The 6426-nt window shown below is 47.4% G+C and overlaps 1 long non-coding RNA gene across 1 annotated transcript in view; it reads right to left on the bottom strand.

Moving 5' to 3' along the window:
* Positions 1 to 4671: 4671 nt before the first annotated feature.
* The window catches only part of LOC138158646 (uncharacterized), a 316165-nt gene continuing 314410 nt past the window's right edge, over positions 4672 to 6426 (bottom strand). Inside the window, exon 2 of the long non-coding RNA XR_011167693.1 lies at positions 4672 to 6419. This is a non-coding gene — a long non-coding RNA (uncharacterized lncRNA). The remainder of the gene's footprint in view (positions 6420 to 6426) is intronic.

Genomic DNA, 6426 nt, shown 5'->3' with positions numbered 1-6426 from the left:
GTATGCACCGTCCCCCCCCCCCCCCCGTGAAACGCACGCCGCACTCCAAGCTGCATCCAATCAGAGCTGCAGCAGTGAGCGCGTCATCCTGTTCTTCCCCAGTGATTTGCTTGCTGGTGCCATTGAGAGCAGTGCCGCGGAGGAGAGCTGAGGGAGGACAACATAAGCCCTCCCCTGAAAATAAGCCCTCTGGTGTTTTTCTTTCCAAAAAAAATAATAAGACAGTGTCTTATTATCGGGGAAACACGGTAACGAATGGTAACCAATAACCAAAAATAAATAAACATTTATGAAATAATTAGTATGTTCCAGGGACTGTGAATTTAGGATACCAAAAGAAAAAGACAGCCTCTGCTATCAAAGAGCTCAAGTCTAATGGTGGGGAGGGAGGGAGGGAGAACAGGCAAACAAATATATACAAGCTTCATAACAGAGAGAAAGCATAGAATTAAGAAGGATTAGGAAAGGCTCCCTGTAAAAGATGGAGTTTTAGTTGGAATTTAAAAGAAGCCAGGGAATACATTAGACAAAACTGAGGAGGGAAAGCATTCCACACATAGGGAATAGCCAAAGAAAATGCCCAGAGCAGAGAGATGGAGAATCTCGTTTGTGGGACAGCAAGGCCATATCACTGGATCAAAGAGTACATGTTCTCAGAGAGTTGGGAAGTGGGGGTATAAGAGGACTGAAAAGGCAGGAACGGGTTCTGAATGCCAAGCAGAGATCTTGTCTTTAATCCTGGAGGTTACAGGAAGTGACTGGAGTTTAAGTAGGGGGTGAGATGGTCAGACCAGGGCTTTAGGAAAATCATGTTGGTGGTTGAGTGGAAGATGAATTAGAGTAAGAAGAGCCTTGAGGCAGGCAGACCCACCAGCTGTAATCTTACAATTATCCCTAATTATATTGTATCATATTAAATTGTCCATTCTGATCCATCGAGATCTTTTTTGGGGTCCTGAATGTCAACCAACACATTAATGGTCACTCCTAGCTTGAGGTTAACTGAAAATATAATCAGCACAGCCCCTACAGATGCAGTCTAACTTGGTGATAAAAGCACAGAATTGCACAAGGCCATATATGTTTCCCTTGAGCGTCCTACTAGAGATCTCCTTCCAACCTGACATCCAACTATCCTGGCCAATCTTTGGATTCAGTCATTCAACCAATTCTAAAGCCATCCATCTGTACTATTGGGTAGCCTACATTTCTTCAACCCACCCATGTTAAATGTTCGGCTAATATAGAATTAAGTTGCGTCTACAACATTCCCCAACTCTATCAGTCTAGTAACTCCCCCCACCCCCAGGAAGAGATTATTCAAGTCTTGTTGAAACCGCTGGCTCTGTGATGGCTGCTTCCTTTTCATGGTCACAAATCATCCCTTTAATAATACCCAAAATTTTACCCAGAAGTCAAACTTAGTATGAGCATGATTCTAGTCCCTGATTTAAAAATCAAGACATTTCTTTTTCTCCAGGCCCATGGCAGTCTTCCTGTCATCCCCAACCTTTCACAGGTCCCTGGATAATGGCTCAGAAACAGCATCCATCAGTTCTCCTGGAATCCTGGGGCATAGTCTATCTGGGCCTGACCTGAATCTTTCAAGGCTGTTCTCTTTCTATGTCCTGTTCATTTTGAGCACCAGTCTCTATTACCCCATATGAATCTACTGTGAGAATCAAATGAAGTTAGCTATCTACAGTTGAAAGGGCATGGGATTTGAAGTCAGAGATTCAACATGGTTCAAATTCCAGCTCTGCTACCTACCACTTGTGTGACCTTGGGCAACTCAATTTTATCTGTCTAGGCCTCAGTTGCCTCATCTGTAAAATGGGGCAGTTGGACTTAATGACATCACTCCCAAAAACACACACACACACCACCACCACCACCACCACCACCAAGGTCATTTCCAGTTCTATGGGCCCTAAACTGTGAGAACTAAAAAGGATTTGAGAGATCATGCCCAAGATCATGGGAAGATAAGGGTATTTAAGGCTATAGGGAAATGAAGGCAATGACATCAAGTTCTCTGGAACAAATAGGCCTTCAGGGTAAGATCAAACCTCCAAGGTCAAATGTCAAAGTCTTTTGGACATTTAAAGCCCTTTCCCACTTTTTCCTTCCTATACTTAATTCCCCTCCCCTCAATACAATCCAGCTACACTGGCCTACTCCTATTTTCTCTACCACAACACCCCATCTCCCTTCTCCCACCTTTGATCATCCCCATGCTTGGAAGTGCTTTCTCCTTGTGTCCCCCACCTCTTAGCCAGCTTCCCGTTTTCTTCCAGATGGCTCAAAACCCATTTTCTACAGGATGCCTCCCCTCCCGCCCCCCGGTGCCCCCTACCAGCCTCTTGGGGTCTTTCCCCTGAGAGTATCTGTCATTTCTTCTTGTCCTCCAATGTTATTTTGCTTGGTGATCTCGCCAGATCCTGTGAATTCAACTGTTATCTCTGCACAGATGACTCTGCCCTAACCTCTCTCCTGACAACCTTCTGTCTTGCCTCTCCGACTCCCTGTTGGGTATCTCAAATTGGATGTTCCATAGACATCTTAAACTCAACATGTTTGGAACTGAACTCATCTTCTCTCCCAAACCTCCTTATTACCGCCAAGGGTACAACCATTCTCTCAGATACCTAGGCTTGCAACCTGGACATTGTATTTGGTTGCTCATTCTCTCCCCTCCCCTCACATCCAATCAGTTAAGTCCTGTCTATTCTACCTTCATAACATCTCTCATAGACACCCACTGTCTCTTTAAGACACTACCACATCAGGGCGGGCCCTCACCTCATACTTAAGACTATGGCAATAATCTTCTGGCTGGTCTTCCCTCCCGTCTTTCCCATTCCAGTCCATCCTTCACTCAGATGCCAAACTGAACTTCCTAAAGTGCAGGTCTGACCCTTTCTTCATTCTAGAAATTCTAGTGGCTCCCTATTACCTCTATGACCAAACATATAATCCTTTGTTTGGCTTTTTATTCAGCCTTTGTGACCCCATTTGGGATTTTTCTTGGCAGAGACACTGGGTTTGCCATTTCCTTCTCTGGCTCATTTTACAGATGAAGAAACTGAGGCAAACGGGGTAAAGTGATCTGCCCAGGGTCATACAGCTAACGTGTCTGAGGCTGGAGTTGAACTCCGGGAGTCTTCCTGACTCCAGGGCAAGCACTCTAACCACTGCACCACCCAGCTGGTTTTAAAACCTGGCCCCTTGCTACCTTTCCATTCTCCATACACCTTTCTCCCCTGAATATATTGTCCAATTCAGTGACACTAGCCTCAGTGCTATTCCCTGTCTCCCAGCTCTAATCATCTTCACCAGCATCTCCTATGCCGGTGAATTCTTTCCTTGGTTACTGCTGCCTCCAGGGTCCCCTGGCTTCCTTGGAGTTTCTGCTAACATCCTAGCTCCTATAGGAGGCCTTCCCTCTGCCAAGGTATTCCATTGGATGGTGAGCTCCTTGAGCTCAGGGACTGTTTACCTTTTCTACCTTTCTTTGTTTACTTAATGCTTAGCAGTTATTGTGAGCTTAATAAATGCTTAATACATTAAGGAAGGCCTCAGCAGTGACCTGCAAACTTTGCCCCAGTAGTCTGGTCTTGAAGCAACTTGTCCAGCCTGTTTTCAGAGGTCCCAAGTCGGTCCGGCCCCCAAACTAATAATAGGCCTGAGTTACCCTCCAGGTATCCCCCCTGCATTCTCTCTGCACAGATGAAGTCCAGGATCATCCCACAATAGCCTAGGGTGGGGGGAGGGGGAAATCATACTTTCAGAAAGGTGCTGAGGTCATAGCTTTCTCTGCTCCTGAAAATGCAGAGGTAAATGCCCATACATCAATCCCCCCGCCTCTGGATCTAACCCACCCGAAAGGGACACTCCAAATCCCAGGAAAGGCTACTACAGGAAGGCCATCACCATTTTCTGCTTTGAGAACATAGAACCAAGACTTAAACTGACTTACACACACATACACACCCCATACCCCAGTGACAGTCTTCCTGCCTAGAAAGCAGCTGTCCCAGGACATTCCCCGATAGAGTGGCCATCTCCTCCACATCCTACCGCACCCCAACAATTCAAGTAGGAGCATGTGACTTCCACAGAGGCACTGCGGTAAATCTAGGGGCACATTTGGAGCTTATTTTCTAAGACTGGGACCGAAGGGCTATGAGCAGTGACTGATCCCACAACATTGCAATTCCCTTTCATGGGCAGAGGATGTCAGGCTGGCAGTGCCCAAGGTAGGTGCCCTCTCACTGGATGTTGACTTGGGAGCAGCTAACACTCCCAGCAATGATTAGATGCCCTTTCATATCCCATTCAAAAAGGCAGTTCTCACTTTCTTCCTTCAGCTGTGGGTGGGTTACCCCACCCTGGCTTCGGGGTCAGATGGGGCAGTCACCTTGGGCTTTGCCAAGCCTGGAATTCCTGCTTCTCTGATACAGCTAAGATTGAGGCCAAAGTCTAAGACAAGATCTCCTTGCCACCAACCCTGGCTGGACATCAAAGGGTCTGAGCGGTCCCCAAGCCCGGCCTCACCAACATGAACACTCGGGCCTCTTTTCATCGCAAGCCCTCTCCCCCCCCCACTAGGCAGAACCAGCTTTACATTGTTTCCCCCAGGAAAAACCAGACCAGAAAACAGTTGGTGTGGGGTTTTTTTTTTTCAGTTGAATCTTTTTTTTTTTTTATGAAAAAAGATCACACAGAATTCGCCAACAAACAAAATTGCAAAAAAAAACTTTTTTTAAACAAAAAAAAGTCCCCCCCAAACAAAACCAAAGTCTGGCTTTCCTTCCCTCGAGATTGTCTGGACAAACCCTTGTGTTTTCCTAGAAGGCGCTGGGGCAGATAAGTGCTTTCTGTTGGGCACGGGTACACGTGCTCCGTCCATCGGTCGCTCGCTCACTCTCGCTCTCTTTCAGGCTTCTCTTCTCCCTATGTCCGCACACAGTCTTTTGGGGTGAGTACAGTACACTTTAGGCCTAAGGGGTAGGGTGGGGCGGGAGGGGGGTGTGCGTGGAAGTGTGGTGCGTGAGCCCAATGCTTTACAATCACAATCCAACAGGAAATAAAAAATAATATTCTAAACGTCAGACCGTGTTCACTTTATAATTCCATAACTTTTTTTTCACAGTTTTAAAAAGTTTATATTTATATATATATTTATATATATTTATATTTATATATATAATTAAAAAGTTGAATCCATTTAAAGACGTATGATACAGGGGGGCTAGAGAGTCTTTTCGGTACATTAAAACTGTACAGGTTAAGAAACAGCATTCTCCTCGAGGCTCTTGGGGAGCCCTTATCTGGGAGAGGGACTGGGGGTGCGGGGGCGAGTGAGGGGGTGACAATTTCAGCACCATTTGTGGTTCTTCGTAGTGTGAGCGCTGCAAGGTGGGCTTGCCCCTCATCTCTTCCCTTCCCGAGGACTTGCCCCAAGTACCATTGCAGATGAGTCCAAAATCCATCCTTGGGAGCTATGTTCCCAGGAGTATGAGGCATTACCCTCAGCCATCCTCAGAGGGAAGGGGGCCCGGGATGGGGTGCCCCAAGCAGGGACCGGTGCACCCCCTTCTGAGTGCAAGGGTGTGGGCCCCGGACACTTCTGGCTTTTTTTTTTTTTGTCATGATCCCTTCAAGCCTGCTGAATGGACAGGCCTTGTGGGGCAGCTGGGAATTCTCCATGAACAGACAGGCCATTGGAGCTTTATCCTTAGGGTTTGGAGCAGTGTAGCGAGAGGCAGAGATGCAGCTTTCAGACAGGGACTGGGAGAGCCTGCTTGGGACACACCATCACCAGTTACCCTCCAGGGCTGGTGATGAGCAGGCTGGGGAAAGGGATGCTGGTATCTGATTCCCCTCTGGCTTGCTCCTCTGGTCATAAGCCTCCCAACGGCACTGCCTGGGAGACGGGCCAGCTGAGTTTGGGAAACAGATCTCTCCACCCATGAGTAGATCCGGACTTGGGAGTTTCCTTGGAAAGGTTGGGAAGAGTTCTCATGCAGTTCAGATCCTGAATCCGGGCCATTTTGGTTCCTTTAAAACCCTTCTCCTCTCCCTTGCCTTCTGCTACCCAGAGATCCTGTATTTTGTAGATTTGTGATAAAACATGAATTGTAGGGACCCTCCCCTCTTGAGTGTCTCTTAGGTTCCTTCTGCTGCTGCCTAGAACATGCCAAAGACAGCTTGACGTTCCTAAAGCACTGTCCTCCAGGGCCTGGGCAGCAGGAGTGAAAAGCCCCTCATAGCCAAGCATGTCCAAGGTGCTCAAGAGAAACTGGGCTTCCCTCTCCATCCAGGACAACTGGGAGGGGGGGAGCATCAGCTATATGTATACCCTGATGGTTCTCCCGTGTCCCCAGCCAAGGGCACCTCAGGATTCTGAATGGAGGCTGGAGA

The sequence above is a fragment of the Petaurus breviceps genome, unplaced genomic scaffold (genome assembly GCF_028583685.1).
Source record: "Petaurus breviceps papuanus isolate PSGF00001 unplaced genomic scaffold, PetGlider_PUasm1.0 175, whole genome shotgun sequence".
Classification (NCBI taxonomy): Eukaryota; Metazoa; Chordata; class Mammalia; order Diprotodontia; family Petauridae; genus Petaurus; species Petaurus breviceps.
The sequence above is the reverse complement of the archived record's forward strand: the minus strand, read 5'-3'. Positions and strand labels throughout refer to the sequence as shown.